This window comes from Tachyglossus aculeatus, chromosome 7 (assembly GCF_015852505.1).
Source record: "Tachyglossus aculeatus isolate mTacAcu1 chromosome 7, mTacAcu1.pri, whole genome shotgun sequence".
Classification (NCBI taxonomy): domain Eukaryota; kingdom Metazoa; phylum Chordata; class Mammalia; order Monotremata; family Tachyglossidae; genus Tachyglossus; species Tachyglossus aculeatus.
Genome location: NC_052072.1, coordinates 15212846 through 15235728, shown reverse-complemented (window position 1 = coordinate 15235728; position 22883 = coordinate 15212846).

Sequence of the window (22883 nt, the reverse complement as noted above, 5' to 3'; positions counted from 1 at the left end):
GAATGCCCTTTCTCTTCATATCCTGGACACAATTTCTCTCCCCATCTTCAAAGCTTTATCGAAGGCACATCTCCTCCAAGAGGCCTTCCCCGACTAGGCCCTCCTTTCCTCTTCTCCCACTCCCTTCTGTGTCACCCTTGCACTTGGATTGGCTCCCTTTATTCACCCTTTCCTCAGCCCCATAGGATTTATGTTCATATCCAGAAGTTACTACTATTAATGTCTGTCTCTTCCTCTAGACTGTAAGCTCACTGGGGGCAGGGAACATGTCTGCCAACTCTATAAATTGTACCCTCTCAAGTGCTTAGTACAGTGGTCTGCACATAGTAAGTGCTCAATAAATATAATTGATTGATTTCCCGATTCACCATGTCATTTCTTCCCTCATATGTCTGTCATCACTTCTGCCGCCTTTTAGACTGCCAGCCCTCCTTGGGCCAGGACCCAGGTCTGAAACAATATCCTTGAACCTCTCCCCAGTGCTTACTACAGTGTCCTGCTCAAAGCTGCCACTTACCAAATGTCATAAAGAATAAATAAAGTGAGGAAATCACATAGGTGTGGAGGGCAGAAAAGGGAAGAAAAGACTGAGATTTATTTGAGGGATATTTTGAAGGCTAGGGAGCTGAGGTCAGGGAAGCAACATGGCCTAGGAGAAAGAGCACGGGCCTAAGAGTCAGTGGACCTGGGTTCTAATCCTGCCTCTGCCATTTGCCTGCTATGAGGCCTTAGGCACATCACTTAACTTCTCTGTGAGTCAGTTTCTTCATTTGTAAAATGGGGTTTAAATCCTCCTCTTTCTTACTTAGACTGTAAGCCCCATGTGGGACAGGGACTGTGTCCAAGCTGATTATCTTGATTCTACCCCAGTTCTTAGAACAGTAATTGACACCTAGTAAACTTAACAAATGTCATTATTATTATTATTATTATTTTTATTAGTAGTAGTAGTCATTAACTTCTCTGGGCCTCAGTTACCTCATCTGTAAAATGGGGATTAAGACTGTGAGCCCCACAGGGGACAACCTGATCACTTTGTACCTGCCACAGCAGTTAGAACAGTGCTTGGCAGGTAGTAAGTGCTTAACAAATACCATTATTATTATTATTTGTAAGGTGAAAAAGAAAAAAATAGAGATGAAGGTGTTTCTGAAATTGAAAAATCTGGTGATTTTAAGACATTCAAAGTGGGAAACAAGCCAAATATTGAGGAAGGAGCCTGTGAAATTTAGTCACATGCCAAAAGATATTCTTGGGTAGAAAGCATTTGGGAGTTGGAGATCAGGTAAACCTATAATGGATTATCTATGAAAATTGGATAAATGGTCTACATGAAATACCTTTCTTGAGATTAATCCATTTTACCAAGCTAACCTGGCCCTGGTTGTTGTGGAAACCAGAAAGAGTGTTGTGTGTAATTGTGGGTAGTTCAGAGGGGCAGTGGGGAATCTTATTAAGAGAGTAGGAGCTCCAGGGAATCATAGTCACTGAACAATGCATCCAAGGTCACCTCCAGGCGGTAGAATACCGATTCAAAGAGTTGCAGATAATGGAATCAGAGCTTTTACTTGCTCTACCACTAGCTGAGTTGCCCATCAATCCCTGGGTCATGTCGATGGAAATAAAATGGCTCTCTAGATGCAGCTTAGTACCTGTGGGAAAGAGAATTGAATTAGATCCTTTTACTGGCAATTCACTGGTGATGTATCTGCCCAGATTTATTGGAAAGAGCCTTCTGAGCAAGAGGGGAATTGGAGAATCTCTGTTCTCCGGCCAGTCCACGTCAATTACCGGAGGGTATTTTGGGCAGCTGGGAGACACTGGATTTACATAATTTACCCCTCATTTTAGAAGAGGAATAGCCTACCAATGGAAGCAACTACAATTGATTTCTCCCTGCTTTTTTTTTAATGGTATTTGTTAGGTGCTTACTATGTGCCAGGCACTATACTAAGCACTGGGTAGAGAAAGCTTAATCAGGTTGGACATGGTCCATGTCCCACATGGGATCACAGTCTTAATCCTCATTTTTCAGACTATGTGCCAGGCACTATACTAAGCACTGGGTAGGGAAAGCTTAATCAGGTTGGACATGATCCATGTCCCACATGGGGTCACAGTCTTAATCCTCATTTTTCAGACCAGGTAACCGAGGCACAGAGACGTGAAGTGACTAAACATTTAGGGATATAGTTGGTAGACATGATCCCTGTCCTCAAGGAGCTTACAGTCTGATTGGGGGAGGCAGACGTTAAAATAAATTACAGGTAAGGGAAGCAAATGAGTGCAAATCTATACACCTAAGTGCTGTGAGGCTGGGACTAAATGTACGGCTGAGCCAGTGATAACAATAATAATAATTATTATGATGGTATTAAGTGCTTACTATGTGCCAGGAATTGTACTAAGCACTGGGGTAGATAAAAGCAAATTGGGTTGGAGACAGTCCCTATCCCATGTGGGGCTCACATTCTTCATCCCCATTCTCCACATGAGGTCACTGAGGCACAGAGAAGTGAAGTGACTTGCTCAAGGTCACACAGCAGACAAGAGGTGGAGCCGGGATTATTAGCCATGCCATTCTGACTCCCATGCAGTAGAGAGGGAGAGTGAGGGGGTGAGAGTTTAGTCTGGGACTGTTTCACCGGAAGAGATGTGACTTCAGTAAGGCTTTGAAGATGGGGACAGTGCTGGCCTGTGGGAGATGTATGGGGAGGGAGTGCTAAGCAGGAGGGAGGGCAAGGGGTAGACAGTGTGAAAGGAGAGAGCAAGAGATAGTTATTAGAGGAATGAATTGTGTGGGCTGGGTTGCAAAGGGAGATGAGTGGAGATAAGTAAGGGGAAGACAGCTGATTCATAAGGAATGCCTCCACCCTGCAGAGTGGAATCAAAATTCATTCATTCATTCAATCGTACTTATTGAGCGCTTACTGTGTGCACAGCACTGTACTAAGTGCTTGGGAAGTATAGGTTGGCAAAATATAGAGATGGTCCCTACCCAACAACGGGCTCACAGTCTAGAAGGGGGAGACAGGCAACAAAACAAAATATATTAACAAAATAAAACGTACAAGTAAAATAAATAGAGTAATAAATCTGTACAAACATATATACAGGTGCTGTGGGGAGGGGAAGGAGGTAGGGCACGGGGGATGGGGAGGGGGAGAGGAGAAAGGCAGGGGAGAGAGTTTCCCCTGATGCACATGGTGGATTCAGAAGCATCTATAAAGTTGTTGCCACTCAGGTAAATTTCAACCATCTATATGACCCACTGAACCATCTTCTTGAAATATCATCTTTTACACATATCTGCACTCCTCCAAAATCCCGAATATTCATTCATTCACCCATCTTCCTCTGCATCAAGTAGAAACTCACTATTATTTTCAATGCTCTCTCCATCAGACCGCTCTGAAAGTACAATTCGGCAACAGAGACAATCCCTACCCAACAATAAGCTTACGGCTTAGAGAGTGAGACAGACATTAATATGAATAAGTAAGTAATTTGTAATATATAATTTAAATATATGTACGTAAGTGCTATGGGGTTGGGATGGGTGAATAGCAAATGTCCAAAGGTTGCAGATCTAAGTGCATAGGTGATGTAGAAGGGAAAATGAGCCAGGAAAAGAGGGCTTAATTTGGGAAGATTTCTTGGAGGAAATATGACCTTAATAACACTTTGAAGGTAGAGAGAGTGAGGTCTTGCATATATGGAGGGGGAGAGAGTTCCAGGCTTGGGGAGGATGTGGGAAAGGGGTGATCGATGAGATAGATGAGATAGGAACACAGTAAGTAAGCTGGCACTAGAGGAGTGGAGTGTGTGGTCTGTTCATTCATTCATTCTTTCATTCAATCATATTTATTGAGTGCTTACTGTACTAATGGCTTGGGAGAGTAAAATACACCAATAAACAATCACATGCCCTTCCCACAACACGTAGTTAGTCTAGAGTGGGGGAGAAAGACATCAGTACAAATAAATAAAATTACAGATAGGTACGTAAGAGCTGTGGGGCTGGGATGGGGGGAAGAGCAAAGGGAGCTAGCTAGTCAAGGTGATGCAGAAGGGAGTGGGAGGTGAGGAAAAGTGGGGCTTAGTCTGGATGGAGGAGATATGCCTTCAGTAAGGCTTTGAAGGGAAAAAGAGTAATAGTCTGGAGGATTTGATGGGGGATGTGCTACGGGACAGAGGCAGGATGTGGGCTGGGGTCTGTGGGGAGACAGGTGAGCTCGAGGCACAGTGAAACAGTTAGCACTAGAGGAGTGAAGTGTGCTGGCTGGGTTGCAGAAGGAGAGAAGTGAGGTGAAGTAGAAGGAGGCAAGGTGATGATGTGCTTTAAAGCCAATGGTGAGGAGTTTTTGTCTGATGCGGAGGTGGATGGGCAACCACTGGAGTTTTTTGAGGAGTGAGGTGACATGTCCTGAATGTTTTTGTAGAAAAATGATCCAGGCAGCAGAGTGAAGTATGGACTGCAGTGGGGAGGGACAGGAGGCTGGGAGGTTAGCAAAGAGGCTGATGCAGTAATCCAGGGAGGATAGGCTGAGTCACTGCCTTAACATGGTAGCAGTTTGGTTGGAGTGGAAAGCGTAGATTTTAGCGATGTTGTGAAGGTGGGACCGACAGGATTTAGTGATGGGTTGAATACATGGGTTGAATGACAGAGAGGAGTTAGAGAGCGGAGTTGACTCTTAATAATGATAATAGTAATAGTGACATTTGTTAATCACTCACTGTGTGCCAAGCACTGTTCAAAGTGCTGGGATCAATACAGAACAATCAGAGCAGACACAGTGCCTGTCCCACTTGAGGCTCACAGTCTAAGTAGTGGGGAGAACAGGCATTTTATCCTCATTTTATAGACTTTACCTGTAAACTATGGCATTCTCAAAACTGTGGCATAGAGAAGTTAAATGACATGCCTAAGATCACACCAAGGGCAAGTGGCAGACCTGGGTTTAGAACTCAGGTCCTCTGACCCTCAGGCCCGTGCTCTTTCCATTAGACCACACTGCTTGTCCCCACCATTGGTAATAAATACCACTATTTGATTAATCTGGAGGCAGATAAGTAGGGAGGCCATGTGGCCTAGGGGAAGGAGGCTGGGACAACGAGTCAGGGGACTTTCTGGAAGAAGGTATTAAGGCTCAGTTTAGCTGGTCAGGACATGTAAGGGTGAGGGAAACCAAAGCATTGAGAATCCAGGGTTCTTGTCTTGTCTTATGCTGTCAAGTCATCTCTGACACATAGCAACACCATGGATACATCTCTCCCAGAATGCCCCACCTCCATCTGCAATTGTTCTGGTAGTGCTTCCATAGAGTTTCCTTGGTAAAAATAGAGAAGTGGTGTACCATTGCCTCCTTCTGCACAAAAACTTGAGTCTCCACCCTGAACTCTCTCCCACAGAACTGCTGCCCAGCACGGGTGAGTTTTGACTTGTAGCAGATTGCCTTCCACTCGCTAGCCACTGCCCATAGCTAGGCTATGCCTCTGCTTGACTCTCCCTCCTGTAGTCAAGACCGGTAGGGTACTGGAAACTCTCCAGGTGTGACCCTGAGAGGGGTCCAGGACTCTAAACAGGGAGAAATTTCTAAATCAGGAGGGCAGAAAGTCCACCAGGACAGTGCAGAAAGGATTGCTTGGAACAATAAACCCTGATCATTGAGAAGCAAATATTTTAAACAATCCACGGTGTTGGAGTTACCGGAATTGAGAGTTAACAAGTACTCAGCACTTAACAAGTACCATAATTATTATTAATCAAAGGTATTTACTGAGCACTTACTGTCCACAGAGCACTAATAATATTAATCAATCAATCAATTATATTTATTGAGCGCTTACTGTGTGCAGAGCACTGTACTAAGCACTTGGGAAGTACAAGTTCACAACATATACAGACGGTCCCTACCCAACAGTGGGCTCACAGTCTAGAAGGGGGAGACAGAGAACAAAACCAAACATATTAACAAAATAAAATAAATAGAATAGATATGTACAAGTAAAATAAACAGAGTAATAAATATGTACAAACATATATACATATATACAGGTGCTGTGGGGAAGGGAAGGAGGTAAGACGGGGGGGTGAAGAGGGAGGTGAGGGGGAGAGGAAGGAGGGGGCTCAGTCTGGGAAGGCCTCCTGGAGGAGGTGAGCTCTCAGTAGGGCCTTGAAGGGAGGAAGAGAGCTAGCTTGGTGGATGGGCAGAGGGAGGGCATTCCAGGCCCGGGGGATGATGTGGGCTGGGGGTCGACGGCGGGACAGACGAGAACGAGGCACGGTGAGGAGATTAGCGGCAGAGGAGCAGAGGGTGCGGGCTGGGCTGTAGAAAGAGAGAAGGGAGGTAAAGTAGGAGGGGACGAGGTGCTGGAGAGCCTTGAAGCCATGATAATAATCATGGTTTTTGTGAAACACTTACCATGCGCCAACCACTGTACTAAGCACTGAGGTGGATATAAGCAAATCAGGTTGGATGCATTCCCTGTCCAACATGGGGCTCACAGTCTCAATCCCCATTTTACAGATGAGGTAACTGAGGCCCAGTGATGTTGAGTGACTTGTTCAAGGTCACACAGCAGACAAACGCTCTGGGTATGTTACTCCCCTCCTCAAAAATCTCCAGTGGCTGCCAGCCAACCTACGCATCAAGCAAAAACTCTTCACTCTCGGCTTCAAGTTTCTCCATCACCTCACCCCCTCCTACCTCACCTCTCTTCTCTCCTTCTACAGCCCAGCCTGCACCCTCTGCTGCTAACCTCCTCACTGTACCTCGTTCTTGCCTGTCCCGCCTTTGGCCCATGGCCCACATCCTTCCCCTGGCCTGGAATGCCCTCCCTCCACACATCCGCCAAGCTAGCTCTCTTCCTCCCTTCAAAGCTCTACTGAGAGCTCACCTCCTCCAGAAGGCCTTCTATTTATTTTACCTGTACATATTTATTATTCTATTTATTTTGTTAATGATGTGCATCTAGCTTTCTTTCTATTTATTTTGATGACTTGACACCTGTCCACGTGTTTTGTTATCTGTCTCCCCCTTCTAGACTGTGAGCCCGTTGGTGGATAGGGACCGTCTCTATATGTTGCCAACTTGTACTTCCCAAGCGCTTAGTACAGTGCTCTGCACACAGTAAGCACTCAATAAATATGATTGAGTGAATTGAATGAAAAGTGGAAAAGCTGGGATTAGAACCCATGACCTTCTGACTCCCAGCCCTTGTTCTATCCACTATGCCATGCTTGAGAGAGTAGAAAACTACAGAGTTGGTAGACATATTCCCTGCCCACCATGAGCTTACAGTCTAGAAAGAAAACTCTTAGAAGAGCTGAATTTTCCTAAGAACCCAACTGCAGTGGCCCAGGACCCATGTGGAGAATCCCAAACCCTGTACCCTTGTCTTCATTCCCTGTCACATAGCCTGAGGCAGGTCCCTTTACCTCCCCATTTTTTCCCCCCGTTTAAATGCAGTTGACAAGTTAAACACACCTCACATGGGTGGAGTGTGGATTAACTAATTAATGGCTGTAAAGCGTTACATAAATACCAACTATAATTAGGATGTGAAATTGCTTCTGCCTGGAGAGGCGGGAGTCAGTCCCTAGGGAAGCAGTTCGGTGAGATTGGAAGTTTATTCTTTTGTAATTAGAATCACGTGGAAGGAGGAGCTGCTCTTGAGGCCCCAGAGCATTAGAAGGTTGGAGAAAGTTTGATCTCACTCTAGGCTAAAGCAGGGAGGAAGAGAGGGCAGAGCCAGCAGTGGATTTACGCCTCGGATCAGACTAAGGGCAATGGAGTTTGCCATTGCTGCTGGCCGTCTCCTCTGCTCCTCCTCCTCCCTGCTTCCCTCGACCTGCAGCAGTGCTGGGGTGGGGGTCTCCAGCTCCCAGGAGCCCTGACCAGCTCTTCCTTCATGCCCACCTTGCTGCTTTTCAAACCCCTCTGGGCCCTGGCCAGCATGGTCGGGGGAGACCACAGAGTGCCTGTTGGTGATCATCATCATCAATCGTATTTATTGAGCGCTTACTGTGTGCAGAGCACTGTACTAAGCACTTGGGAAGTACAAGTTGGCAACATATAGAGACAGTCCCTACCCAATAGTGGGCTCACAGTCTAAAAGGTGGGCTCACAGTCTAAAAGTGATGCCTGAATTCAGCCTTCTGGGCCTCCAGCTGGGCCTTTTCAGCAGGGCCCACACCTCCATCCTCTACTAGAAGCTCAGTGCTGGATTCCGTCCTCTCAACTTCCAGGCGGCCCTCATCAGCAAGTCCCACACCTCCATCCTTTACCGGAGGCTGATGGGCCCGAGGGTGGCAAATTCTGGAGTTGGCCACTGTCCCCATTTTGGGGAGGCTAGAATTCATTCTTACTCTAGGTCATTAGGAAGCACTGTGGCCTAGTGGATAGAGCACAGGCTGGGAGTCAGAAGGACCTGAGTTCTAACCCTGGCTCTGCCACTTGTCTGATGTGTTACCTTGAGCAAGTCACCTCACTTCTCTGTATCTCAATTATCTCATCTGTAAAATGGTGATTAAGACTGTGAGCCTCATGTGAGACAGGGACCACATCCAACCTGATTACCTCGTACCTACCCCAGTGCTTAGAGCAGTGCCTGACATAGTAAGCACTTAAACATGTACTCTAATCCTGGCTCTGCCATTTGCCTGCTGTCTGAACTTGGGCAAGTCACTTAACTTCTCTATGTCTCAATTACCTCATCTGTAAAATGAGGATTAAGACTGTGAGGCCCACATAGGACAGGACTGTGTCCTCAGGGACACAGGGACCTCAGCAGTTAGAATAGTCCTTGACACACAGTAAACTCTTAACAAATACCACCATCATTATTATTAACAAATGCCATAAAAAAAGGTGCTCTGAAAACCAGAGTGATGACTAAAATAGGTAGGGCAGGCTGAGGCCAGAACAGAGTAAAAGAACAGAATAATCAATAAATAAATCAGTGGGATTTGTCAAACATTTACTGTCAGTCAATCGTATTTATTGAGCACTCCTTGTGTGCAGAGCACTGAACCAAATTCTTGAGAGAGTACAGTATAACAGAAACATTCCTTGCCCATAATGAATTTCAGTCTAGAGCACTGTACTAAGTGCCTGGAAGAGTACAAGTTAATAGAGAAGCAGCATGGCTTAGTGGAAAGAGCCTGGGCTTGGGAATCAGAGGTCGTGGGTTCTAATGCTGGCTCCGTCACTTAGCAGTTGTGTGACTTTGGGCAAGTCACTTCACTGTGCCTCAGTTACCTCATCTGTAAAATGGGGATTAGGACTGTGAGCCCCAAGTGGGACAACCTGATAACACCTAATGACCTTGTATATACCCCAGCGCTTTGAACAGTGCTTGGTATATAGTAAGTCCTAACAAATGCCATCATTATTAGGCATGATCCCTGCCTATAGTGGGGTTATAAACTCATTGAATGTTTAGCAGCTTGTGCTGCTGGCTCCCTCCATTGGACTATATGCTCCTAGGAGGCAGGGATTATATCTTGAGCTACTGGGGTATGTTCCCAAGCACTTAGAACAGTGATGTGCACACAGTGAACGTTGATAAATGATGTTACTGCCGATGATGACAGTGATGATGGATGCAGTTCTCTGCTCAGGAGGAGAAAGTGGTCAACAGATGAAGGGAGTGGGAAAGAGGACCATCTATAATAATAATAATGATGATGGTATTTGTTTAGTGCTTACTATGTGCCAAGCACTGTTCTAAGCCCTGGGGTAGATACAAGGTAATCAGGTTGTCCCATGTGGAGCTCACAGTCTTAATCCCCATTTTACAGATGAGGTAACTGAGGCACAGAGAAGTGAACTGACTTGCCCAAAGTCACACGGCTGAAAAGTGGCAGAGCCAGGGTTAGAACCCATGACCTCTAACGCCCAAGCCCGGGCTCTTTCCATTAATCCACGCTGCGTCTCTGCCCCAGCGGCGGGACAGTGGGGTCTAATGGAAAGAGTATGGGCTTGAGAGTCAGAAGACCCGAGCTCTAATTCTGGCTCTGCCTCTTGCCTGCCGTGTGATCTTGGACACCTCATTTAACTTCACGGTGCCTCAGTTTCCTCATCAGTAGAAATGGGCCTAAGATATGTGTTCTCCCTCCCCCTTAGACTCCGAACCCCATAAGGGACAGGAACAGTGTTCAGTTTGATGGTACCATATCTACCCCAGTGTTTAGTACAGTGCTTGGCATATAGTAAGTGCTTAATAAATAACATCATCACTATCAATGGTATTTATCAAGCGCTTACCATGTTCAGAGCACTGCACTAAGTACTCAGGAAAGTACACTATAATAGGGTTTGTAGATGTCCCAGCCCACACAGAGCTCATTGAGAGCTTACTATGTGCAAAGCACTATACTAAGCTCTAGGAAAGAAATACAGGGCTGAGAAGTAGACAGGGTCCCAAAGGGGCTCCCAGATAAAAATCTGTGTCCCTTCCCATCACTTGGCAACTTTCAATATTGATAGGAGAGAGAAGACTCTCTTTATAGAAGGCTTCTCTTTATAGTGACCCCCACACAAGATCCTTCCTCTCTTCCTCTATACACAAATCTCAGAAATTACGCCTCCCCTTCCCTGCCCACATCCTTTTTTTTTTTGCTCTCCTTCCTTCCCATTTGTCTCATTGTAATTAGATTATTTCATCCTACGAAGTGCTTTGGGATATACTTGATACATGAAAGATGTTGCATGGTGTAAAACTGGCATTTCTTATGCAAGAAAACCAAATTCAACAAGGAGTCTTCTGTTAAGAGCTTCCCAGAAGTTATTAATGAGAGTTACTGTTTGGGGAGAAATACACAAAGGTTTTGTGGGTGTGAGTGTGTGTGTGTGTTCATATGTATATAGACAAAGAGATTGTGATTCATTCAAGGAGTTCAAAAACACATTATTAATGTTAACTCAATATCATTTTTTATTTCAATCTTCTTACTCTAGAGCTCTATAATAATAATAATAATAATGGCATTTATTAAGTGCTTACTATGTGCAAAGCACTGTTCTAAGCACTGGGGAGGTTACAAGATGATCAGGTTGTCCCATGGGGGGCTCACAGTCTTAATCCCCATTTTACAGATGAGGTAACTGAGGCACAGAGAAGTGAAGTGACTTGCCCAAAGTCACATAGCTGATAAGTGGCGGAGTCGGGATTTGAACCCAGGACCTCTGACTCCAAAGCCCATGCTCTAACCCACTGAGCCACGCTGCTTTATGAGATGTCTTTCATACAGTAAGCATTCAGTAAATATGATCAACTGATTTTGTTGTCTGTCTCCCCCTTCTAGACTGTGAGCCCACTGTTGGGTAGGGACCATCTCTATATGTTGCCAACTTGTACTTCCCAAGTGCTTAGTACAGTGCTCTGCACACAGTAAGCGCTCAATAAATACGATTGAATGAATGAATGAATGAATAACAGTGATTGTGGCATTTGCTAAGTGCTTACTATGTGGCAAGCACTGAACTAAGCACTGGAGTGAATGCAAGATAATCTGAGCTGACACAGTCCCTGTCCCACAAGGGGCTCACATTTTATGAGGGAGGGAGAATAGATATTTTATAGATGGTGAAACTGAGGCACAGAGCAGTTATGTGTCATCTCCAAGGTTGCACAGCACATAAGCTGTGGAGCCGGGATGAGAACCCCGGACTTCTGACTCCCAAACCTGGGCTCTCTCCACTGATAGTAATAATAATAATTTTGGTATTTGTTAAATGCTTACTATATGCCAAGCACTGTTCTAAGCACGGGGGGAGATACAAGGTAATCAGGTTGTCCCACGTGGGGTTCACTGTCTTTAATCCCCATTTTCTAGACTGTGAGACCACTGTTGGATAGGGACCGTCTCTATATGTTGCCAACTTGTACTTCCCAAGCGCTTAATACAGTGTTCTGCACACAGTAAGCACTCAATAAATACGACTGATTGATTGGTTGATTTTCCAGATGAGGTAACTGAGGCACAGAGAAATTAAGTGACTTGTCCCTCCCTCCCTCCCTCCTTCCCTTCCCCACAGCACCTGTATATATGTATATATGTTTGTACAGATTTATTACTCTATTTATTTTACTTGCACCTATCTATTCTATTTATTTTATTTTGTTAATATGTTTGGTTTTGTTGTCTGTCTCCCCCTTCTAGACTGTGAGCCCGCTGTTGGGTAGGGACCATCTCTAGATGTTGCCCACTTGGACTTCCTAAGTGCTTAGTACAGTGCTGTGCACACAGTAAGCGCTCAATAAATATGACTGATTGATTGATTGATTGATTGCCCAAAGTCACACAGCTAAGTGGCGGAGCCGGGATTAGAACCCATGACCTCTGACTCCCAAGCCCACACTCTTTCCACTGAGCCACGCTGCTTCCACTGAAGATGGGAAGTAAGAACAAAAGCCTATATTTTTCACAGAGATGACTGTGTAGGAGAAAGGGAGAGAGAGAGAAGGGGTTTGCCCCAATGCCAGGTTCACGTGATGAAAGAGATTAAAAGTCACATGGCCCACTACCTGCCCATTTAGGCTTTCTAGCCCAGCCTGCCACATAGTTCTCCAAACTAATCAGGCAGCAAAAATTCTCTCTTCCTTTACCTCCGGCACCCGGCCTGCCCACGTCTCTAAATGCCGTCCCTTCCCGTTCCCACCTACTCTCATCTCCTGTTGTTCCCCATGTCACTTGATGAAGAAAATAGAAGCAGCCATCTGCCCGCGACAAATACACCGATAGTTCCCCACCAGACCCAGATTCCCTTGAAAGTCAAACCAAAGCAGAAAAAGCAATGCCATTAACCATTCCATCCTTCCTAGTTGTCTGACTCTAGTTTTGTGGAGCAGTCTTAACCACCGATCTCCATATTTAAGGCTGAATCATCTGTTACCTATTAGTACCTATTATTATTATTAGTACCTATTATTATCTATTACCTATTAGTACCTATTAGTACCTATCATCTATTAGTACAGTGCTAAGCGCTTAGTACAGTGTCTGCACACAGTAAGCGCTCAATAAATATGATTGATTATTACCTTTAACTTTTCCTTCTCCATCCCTAGCTTGCCCATTATCGCTGTCATCATCAATGGTAATAATAATGATGGCATTTGTTAAGCGCTTACTATGTGCAGAGCGCTGTTCTAAGCACTGGGGAGGATACAAGGTGATTTTAGACTGTGAGCCCACTGTTGGGTAGGGACTGTCTCTATATGTTGCCAATTTGCACTTCCCAAGCGCTTAGTACTATGTGCTATGCACATAGTAAACGCTCAATAAATACGATTGATGATGATGATGATGATCAGATTGTCCCACATGGGGTTCACCGTCTTCATCCCCATTTTACAGATGAGGTAACTGAGGCCCAGAGAAGTGAAGTGACTTGCCCAAAGTCACACAGCTGACAATTGGCAGAGCAGGGATTTGAACCCATGACCTCTGACTCCCAAACCCGGGCTCTTTCCATTGAACTACGCTGCTTCTCTAATGCTGATATTTGTTAACCAAATACCAACTATGTTACTATGTGCTGAGCACTGTTCTAAGCACTGGGGTAGATACAGGGTAATCAGGTTGTCCCACATGGGGCTCACAGTCTTAATCCCCGTTTTACAGATGAGGTCACTGAGGCACCGAGGAGTTAAGTGACTTGCCCAAAGTCACATAGCTGACAAGTGGCAGAGGTGGGATTGGAACCCACAACCGCTGACTCCTAAATCCAGGCTCTTTCCATACATTCCTTCATTCATTCAATCGTATTTATTGAGCACTTACTGTGTGCAGAGCACTGTACCAAGTGCTTGGGAAGTACAAGCCGGCAACATATAGAGACGGTCCCTACCCATCATCATCATCATCATCACCAATCGTATTTATTGAGCGCTTACTGTGTGCAGAGCACTGTACTAAGCGCTTGGGAAGTCCAAATTGGCAACATATAGAGACAGTCCCTACCCAACAGTGGGCTCACAGTCTAAAAGGGGGAGACAGAGAACAAAACCAATATAATGGGCTCACAGTACAACAGATTGGTAGACTTGTTTTCTGCCCACTATGAGCTTACAGGCCAGAGGGTGAGAGATTGATAGAAATAAATAATTTATGATTTATAGATATGTACATAAGTGCTTATGGGGCCGAGGGTGTGGTGAATATCAAATGCCCAAAGGTCGGGAATCCAAATATACAGATGACAAAAAGGGAGAGGGAGGTGGGGAAAACAATGATTAACTGGAAAATACTTTATGGATACCCCTAGTCCATAAATGTGTCCAAATCTCTCTGGAAACTACCAACATTTTCAGCCTGCACAGCTTCCTGTGGGGAGGAATTCCACAGACTTGCCTCCTGCTGGATTACCTTTCATTTATTCTGAACACATCACCTTTACTGTCCCCCTTAGATTGTAAGCTCTTATCCAGGCCAAGTTCCTTGAGGAAAGCGAACATTGCTACCAACTCTGAGGTATTGTATTCTCCCAAGTGCTTTGTACTGTGCTCTGCATGCAGTTAAGTGCTCAATAAGTAACACTGATTGATTTCCATGCTCCCACCCCCGAGTGATGATGTAGGATTTGATGTTCAACTATTCATCAGGAAGGTGCTACAGCCTCTTGACCCTCCTGGCAGAACTCCTCTGTACCTTCACCACAGAAATTATAGATGGAGGATATTCACAATTCCACCCCCCGCACCACTGCCCAATTCCTGTTAGGTTCTCCACTCTGTCCCCCATGAAACAATAAAAAAATCAATGATATTAATAAGCACTTTTTGTGGTTCTTTAAGCACTTACTCTGTGCCAAGCCATTCCTGGAGAAGCAAGATGGTGTAGTGGACAGAGCACAGGCCTGGAAGCTAGAAGGTCTTGTGTTCTAATTCTGACTCCTCCATTTGTCTGCTGTGTGACCTTGGTCAAGTTACTTCTCTTCTCTGTGCCTCAGTTACCTCATCTATAAAATGGGGACTGAGACTGTGAGCCCCACATGGGACAGGGTTTGTATCCAACCCAATTTGTTTGCAACCCAGCGCTTAGTCAAGAGCCTGGAGGAGAGTAAGCACTCAACAAATACCACAATTATTATTTTGATTATTATTTACTAAGTGAGCAGCATGGCTCAGTGGAAAGAGCACGGGCTTTGGAGTCAGAGGTCACGGGGTCAAATCCCGGCTCCGCCACTTGTCAGCTGTGTGACTTTGGGCAGGTCACTTAACCTCTCTGGGCCTCAGTTATCTCATCTGTAAAGTGCGGATTAAGACTGTGAGCGCCCCATGGGACAATCTGATCACCTTGTAACCTCCCCAGTGCTTAGAACAGTGCTTTGCACATAGTGCTTAATAAATATCATTTTTAAAAAAGTGCTGGGGTAGATATAAGACTCAGATTGGACATAGTCCTTGCCCCTCATAGGGCTCACAATCTTAGTCCCCATTCTACAGATGAGGTAAATGAGGCCCAGAGAAGTTAATTGACTTGCCCAAGGCCACACAGGAAATGGGAGGTGGAGCCGGGATTAGAACCCAAGTCCTCTGACTCTCAGGCTGTGCTCTATCCACTAGGCCATGCTGCTTCCATGCTGTTGTGTACAGAGCACTGTACTAAGTGCTTGGGAGCGTACAATATAACAGAGTTAGTCAACATGGTCACTGCCTACAAGGATTTTAAAGTCTCGAGGAATGCGAGTTCTCTGTGGTTTAGAGAACATGTCTTGGGTTTCTATTGTACTCTCCAAAGCACCGCATTGCATTGTAATCAATGGGTGCTCAATAATAATAATAATAATAATAATGGCATTTGTTAAGCACTTACTATATGCCAAGCATTGTTCTAAGCACTGGGCGGGACACAAGGTAATCAAGGTTGTCCCACGTGGGGCTCACAGACTTAATCCCCATTTTACAGAGGAGGTAACTGAGGCACAGAGAAGTGAAGTGACTGGCCCAAAGTCATACAGCTGACAATTGGCGGGGCCGGGATTTGAACCCATGACTTCTGATTCCCAAGCCCGTGGTCTTTCCGCTGAGCTACGCGTCATTAAAACTACTAAGACTGTGAGCCCCATGGTAAGACTGTGAGCCCCGGGTGGGACAGGGACTGTATCCAACACAATTATCTTGTATCTACCCCAGTGCTTAGAACAGTGCCTGGCACATAGTAAGCACTTAACAAATATCATAGTTATTATTACTATTATTATTACTACTACTATTGATTTATTTTAGAGCCTGGACACCTGCCAATAACTTTTTTTTATATAAATTCGGTCTAAGCCCCCAGTCCAACTCCTTAAAACTTTTCTTTGCTTGATGACATCCTTCTTGGGGGCTGGGTTGGAGTCCAATTAGGTTTCTGGCTGCTGTGCCAAGAGAGGCTGAAAGTTCCTACATCTTGCCAAAATAGACTTAACAGTGCTATGCCAGCCCATCTGGTAAGTAGGTGTTTAGATGTTTCTAGGCCTTAAAATCATTAAGATCGGAGTTAGAGAGACCATTTCCTCTGTGTGTGCGAGTGTGTGTGTATCTACTTACAGCAAATCTACACCTAAACCATCCCAAGCAGATGAAAATCCTATTTATAAAGACCTCCCGAGAAGGAGCTGCTTGACTCCATTTACTTACCTAAGCCAGTTTGTCAAAACTCACCGACAGAAAAGCCTTCCTCGTGTCTCAGCTGATCTCTCCCCATGCAGTTTAACTCCATGTTTTCTTGATCTGTCCTTAGCGAGACGGAGAATAGCAGGGTTACAATTTGTTGCGGAATTGTACTTTCCAAGCGCCTAGTACAGCGCTCTGCGCACAGAAGCACTCGATAAATGATTGAATGAATGAAACTAGCCATTGATCAGTAATCAATCAATAAATCAATCAATTATATTTACTGAGCTCTGCCTCTTGCCTGCTGTGTGATCTTGAGTAAGTCACTTTTCTTCTCTGTGCCTCAGTTTCCTCATCTGTAAAATGGGGATTAAATACCTGCTTTGCCTTCTACTTAAACTGTAGGAGAGGGACTGTGTTCGATGAGCATATACTGTACTTAGCAAGTGCTAAACAAATACACAATTATTAGCTCCACCACTTATGAGCTGTGTGACTTTGGGCAAGTCACTTAACTTCTCTGTGCCTCAGTTCCCTCATCTGTAAAATGGGGATTAAGACTCTGAAGCTCTCGTGGGACAACCTGATTACCTTGTATCTACCCCAGTGCTTAGAACAGTGCTTGGCACATAATAAGCGCTGAACAAATAGCATCGTTATTATTGCAGAGAAGCAGCATAGCCTAGTGGCAAGAGCATGGGCTTGGGAGTCAGAGGTCATGGATTCTAATCCTACCTCTGCCATTCATTCATTCATTCAATCGTATTTATTGATCACTTACTGTGTGCAGAGCACTGTACTAAACACTTGCACTGTACTAAGTGCTTATCTGCCACTTCTCCACTGTGTGACCTTGGGCAAGCCACTTAACTTCTCTGTGCCTCCATTACCTCATCTGTAAAAATGGGGATTAATAATAATAATAGTGTTAGTATTTGTTAAGTGCTTACCATGTACCAAGCACTGTTCTAAGCACTGGGGGAGATACAAGGTAATCAGGTTGTCCCACGTGGGGCTCACAGTCTCAATCCCCATTTGACAGATGAGGGAACTGAGGCCCAGAGAAGTTAAGCGACTTGCCCAAGGTCACACAGAAGACATGTGGAGGGGTCGGAATTAGAACCCACCACCTCTGACTCCCAAACCTGGGCCCTTGCCACTAAGCAACACTGCTTCTCATTATCACGCTGCTGATTAAGATTGCCAGCCCCACGTGAAACAACCTGACTATCTTGTATCTCCCCCAGCGCTTAGTACAGTGCTGGGCACATGGTAAACTCTTAACAAATACCAGAATTATTACTCTCACTGCTACTATTATTACATAATAAGAGCCTAATAAATACCGATACGGCCATTTAACAAGTGGCGAGGGTGTAAAACAATCTTAATAGTGGTGGATGTAGTGGAAAATAATTCATTCATTCAATCGTATTTATTGAGCGCTTACTGTGTGCAGAGCACTGTACTAAGCGCTTGGGAAGGACAAGTCGGCATTATATAGGGATGGTCCCTACCCAACAACGGGCTCACAGTCTAGAAGGGGGAGACAGAGAACAAAACAAAACATGTAGACAGGTGTCAAAATTGTCAGAACAAATAGAATTGAAGCTATATGAACATCATTAACAAAATCATAATAATAATAATGGCATTAATTAAGCGCTTACTATGTGCAAAGCACTGTTCTAAGCACTGGGTAGATACAAGGTGAGCCCACTGTTGGGTAGGGACCGTCTCTATATGTTGCCAACTTGTACTCCCCAAGCGCTTGGTACAGTGCTCTGCACACAGTAAGCGCTCAATAAATACGATTGAATGAATGAATACAAGGTAATCAAGTTGTCCCACGTGGGGCTCACAGACTTTATCCCCATTTTCCAGATGAGGTAACTGAGGCCCAGAGAAGTGAAGTGACTTGCCCAAAGTCACACAGCTGACAAGTGGCGGAGCTGGGATTTGAACCCACGACCTCTGACTCCAAAGCCCGTGCTCTTTCCACAAATCAAAATCGCCTGAACAAATAGAATTAAAGCTATATGAGCATCACTCATATAAATATAAATAAATAGAATAGAATAGAATAGTAAATAAATAGAATAGTAAATATGTACAAGTAAAATTCTTTCCACAAATCAAAATCATCAGAACAAATAGAATTAAAGCTATATGAGCATCACTCATATAAGTATAAATAAATAGAATAGAATAGAATAGAATAGTAAAAATAGAATAGTAAATATGTACAAGTAAAATTCTTTCCACAAATCAAAATCATCAGAACAAACAGAATTAAAGCTATATGAGCATCACTCATATAAATATAAATAAATAGAATAGAATAGTAAATAAATAGAATAGTAAATATGTACAAGTAAAATTCTTTCCACAAATCAAAATCGTCAGAACAAATAGAATTAAAGCTATATGAGCATCACTCATATAAATAAATAGAATAAATGGAATAGAATAGTAAATAGAGTAGTAAATATGTACAAGTAAAATTTTTTCCACAAATCAAAATCGTCAGAACAAGTAGAATTAAAGCTATATGAGCATCACTCATCTAAATATAAATAGAATAAATAGAATAGAATAGTAAATAAATAGAATAGTAAATAAGTACAAGTAAAATTCTTTCCACAAATCAAAATCGTCAGAACAAGTAGAATTAAAGCTATATGAGCATCACTCATATAAATATAAATAAATAGAATAGAATAGTAAATAGAATAGTAAATATGTACAAGTAAAATTCTTTCCACAAATCAAAATCGTCAGAACAGATAGAATTAAAGCTATTTGAGCATCACTCATATAGATACAAATAAATAGAATGAATGGAATAGAATAGTAAATAAATAGAATAGTAAATAAGTACAAGTAAAATTCTTTCCACAAATCAAAATCGTCAGAACAAATAGAATTAAAGCTATATGAGCATCACTCATATAAATAAATAGAATAAATAGAATAGAATAGTAAATAAATAGATTAGTAAATATGTACAAGTAAAATTCTTTCCACAAATCAAAATCGTCAGAACAAATAGAATTAAGGCTATTTGAGCATCACTCATATAGATACAAATTAATAGAATGAATAGAATAGAATAGTAAATAAATAGAATAGTAAATATGTATAAGTAAAATTCTTTCCACAAATCAAAATCGTCAGAACTAATGGAATTAAAGCTATATGAGCATCACTCATATAAATAAATAGAATAAATAGAATAGAATAGAACAGTAAATAAATAGAATAGTAAATATGTACAAGTAAAATTCTTTCCACAAATCAAAATCATCAGAACAAATAGAATTAAAGCTATTTGAGCATCACTCATATAGATACAAATAAATAGAATTAATGGAATAGAATAGTAAATAAATGGAATAGTAAATAAGTACAAGTAAAATTCTTTCCACAAATCAAAATCGGCAGAACAAATAGAATTAAAGCTCTATGAGCATCACTTATATAAATACAAATAAATAGAATAGAATAGTAAATAAATAGAATAGTAAATATGTACAAGTAAAATCGGAATTTATACTGAAAACGGTCTCTCTGGGGCTTTTCTACCGCGATTTCCCCCTAGCATGGGGTTCTTCTCAGGGGACACACAGTTCATGTTAAGGGGAGACTTCCCTGAATTCTTCCCTTCGCATCCTTTTCCTTAGTGAGCAGCAGAGGGCAGGAATGACCCACGTATATCCCCAAATCCCTCTGTATTCCAGGACGGAGAAGGGGTTTGCCACACCTCGGTGCTGGAAAACTGCGGAAAACCTGGGCCCTGGGCCCTTGGAGCAGAAAAACCACCATCGAGGCCTTGCCAAGAGCGGCTTCTCACCTCAACAGGCCTGTTCCATATGTTGCTAACTTGTACTTCCCAAGCGCTTAGTCCAGTGCTCTGCACACAGTAAGCGCTCAATAAATACGATTGATTGATTGATTGATTGCTCTGTGAGCTCCTGGAAGGCAGGGATCCTCTCTTCCAACTAGATGCTCTCCCTAGAGTAAGCGCTCAATAAATACGATTGATTGATTGCTCTGTGAGCTCCTGGAAGGCAGGGATCATCTCTTCCAACTAGATGCTCTCCCTAGAGCGTAAGGGATCAATAAATATCCGTCATTTGGGGGCTTATCCCCATCGCTCATTGCTACAGAATCGTTTTCCGATCAAGCATTCAGTGCGCAATTCGAAAAAGTAAGGAGGGGAATGTGGGAAGCCAATAGGCTCCCTAATTGCTCAATTTCCCCCACCAGGGCTAGGGAGAAATCTTCTGAATGAGTCTGTAAGCTTGTCCTTTGTCCTGTTATATTGTGTTGCACTCTCCCAAGCTGTTAGTAATAATAATAATAATAATATTAATAGTGATGTTTATTGTAGTATTGTACCCTCCCAAGCACTTAGGTCAGTGGTCTGTGCAGAATAAATGATCGCTAAGTTCCACTGATTGATTAATTGATTGACCACCTTGCAATTCAATACCTGATGATTCACCTGCCCTAATATGGATTCATTCATTCATTCAGTCGCATTTATTGAGCGCTTACTGTGTGCAGAGCACTGTAATAAGTGCTTGGGAAGTACAATCAATCATATTTATTGAGCGCTTACTGTGTGCAGAGCACTGTACTGAGCGCTTGGGAAGTCCAAGTTGGCAACATATAGAGACGGTCCCTACCCAACAGTGGGCTCACAGTCTAGAAGGGGGAGACAGAGAACAAAACAAAACATATCAATCGTATTTATTGAGCGCTTACTGTGTGCAGATCACTGTACTAAGCGCTTGGGAAGTCCAAGTTGGCAACATAGAGAGACGGTCCCTACCCAACAGTGGGCTCACAGTCTAGAAGGGGGAGACAGAGAACAAAACAAAACATATTAACAGAATAAAATAAATAGAATAAATATGTACAAGTAAAATAAATAGAGTAATAAGTACGTACAAACATATATACATATATACAGGTGCTGTGGGGAAGGGAAGGAGGTAAGGCGGGGGGATGGAAAGGGGGGAGGGGGAGAGGAAGGAGGGGGCTCAGTCTGGGATCATTTCCCTATGAAATAATTATTTATTATTATAATTATATTATTATGTATATATTTACATTTATAATTATAATTTATTATAATTATTCCCTATGTGCAGAGCACTGTTCTAAGCTCTGGGGAGGTTACAAGGCAATCAGGTTGTCCCACAGGGGGCTCACAGTTTTAATCCCCATTTTCCAGATGAGGTAACTGAGGCCCAGAGAAGTTAAGTGACTTGCCCAAAGTCACACAGCTGACAATTGGCAGAGCTGGGATTTGAACCCATGACCTCTGACTCCAAAGCCCATGCTCTTTCCACTGAGCCACACTGCTTCTCTGTACAGTGCTCTGCACACAGAAAGACTCAGGAAATAAGATTAATTGATTGATTAATTGATGGAGCTGGTTAAGCCCCTGCCCTGATCTATCCTAAGAGTAAAGGGATCTTGTGCCGAGTTCTATCTTGTTGGATCTTAGGACAAAGTATTCAGGGAAAGCAGCATGGTGCAGTGGTTAGAGCACGGGCCTGGGATTCAGAAGGTCATGGGTTCTACTCTTGGCTCTGCCGTTTGTCCGCTGTGTGGCCTTGGGGAAGTCACTTCACTTCTCTGTGCCTCAGCTCCCTCATCTGTAAAGTGGGGATTAAGACTGTGAGCCTCATGGGGGACAGTGACTGCGTCCAATCCGATTTACTCCTTTAATAATCATAATAATGTTGGTATTTGTTAAGCGCTTACTATGTGCCGAACACTGCTCTAAGCACTGGGGTAGATACAGGGTAATCAGGTTGTCCCACGTAGGGCTCACAGTCTCAATCCCCATTTTACAGATGAGGTAACTGAGGCACCGAGAAGTTAAGTGACTTGCCCAAACTCCCACAGCTGACAGGTGGTAGAGGTGGAATTAGACCCCATGACCTCTGACTCCTAAGCGCGGGCTCTTTCCACTAAGCCATGCTCCTAACCACTCCAGCGTTTAGTAAAGTGCCTGGCTCATAGGAAGCACCTAACAAATACCACAATTATTATTATTATTATTGTTATTCAGGGTCCTGCCTGCCTGCGAGGGGTGTTGTGGAGTTATGAAATGAAATAACTCAGCGTGGCTCAGTGGAAAGAGCACGGGCTTTGGAGTCTGAAGTCATGGATTCAAATCCCGGCTCCACCACTTGTCAGTTGTGTGACTTTGGGCAAGTCATTTCACTTCTCTGGGCCTCAGTTACCTCATCTGT